We start from the raw sequence: 840 nt of genomic DNA, 5'->3' as shown, positions 1-840 counted from the left end.
GCTGGCTGTATATACGTGAACATAGCATCGTTGCCAATACCTTGCTGTCGATGCACTAGGAGGTCTTTTCTTCACATTTGTGAAAGGCAAAAAGAAACTTTTTTTTCATTTGTATAGCAAAGCTTGAGGAGCAGGTTCAGTCAAAACCACCTACAATGACAAGCACTTGTTGCTCACAGCAATAAGTGTGGCCATATTATCAAGAGTTCAACGGAACACTTTCTGGTCAGGTAAAAGCATTATTCGGAAAACAAATCATTGCCGTCCAATATCAAAAACCCCAAAGTTTGATGTCACAATTTTCGTTTTTTCACATTGGTCAGTGGCCTGTATGACTCACCCCATAGCAAGTACATTTTAAGAAAGAGCGACCTTCATTTATTTCCGTTTTACTGCAGATGTTGCTTAGTAGAGAGACATCTGGTAAAGATAAACCTGTGAGCCCTCAAGACTTAAGCTGATGACAGCCCTCGTACTCCAGCCCAGCTCAAAGTTCATCTTGCTGTTGTCTTCCTTGAAACTCGGCAGGGCATGGCGATGCCGCTACACATTCAAAAAAGGTGATGGCAACCAAGCAGTGACACTTCTCATTTATTTTTCAATGGTGCATATTGCCTAAAACAAAAATGTTGGCCCCTGAAAGAGACATCACTGCTGTGTGCACCATGATGTTCTCTTGTGTAGGTAGCCACAGTATATCCTTGGTTCGAATCTTCATATTCTTGACGTATGTGTGAGTCGCCGACTAGCCGATTCACACATACACAGTGCAACCTCCCCTGTCTTCTTGCACAGAAATGAAAGTGTATGTTGTTTAGAGGTGCATGGATCGAGACAAGC

The sequence above is a fragment of the Dermacentor albipictus genome, chromosome 9 (assembly GCF_038994185.2).
Source record: "Dermacentor albipictus isolate Rhodes 1998 colony chromosome 9, USDA_Dalb.pri_finalv2, whole genome shotgun sequence".
In the NCBI taxonomy this organism is placed as follows: Eukaryota; Metazoa; Arthropoda; class Arachnida; order Ixodida; family Ixodidae; genus Dermacentor; species Dermacentor albipictus.
Note: the sequence above shows the minus strand (reverse complement) of the source record.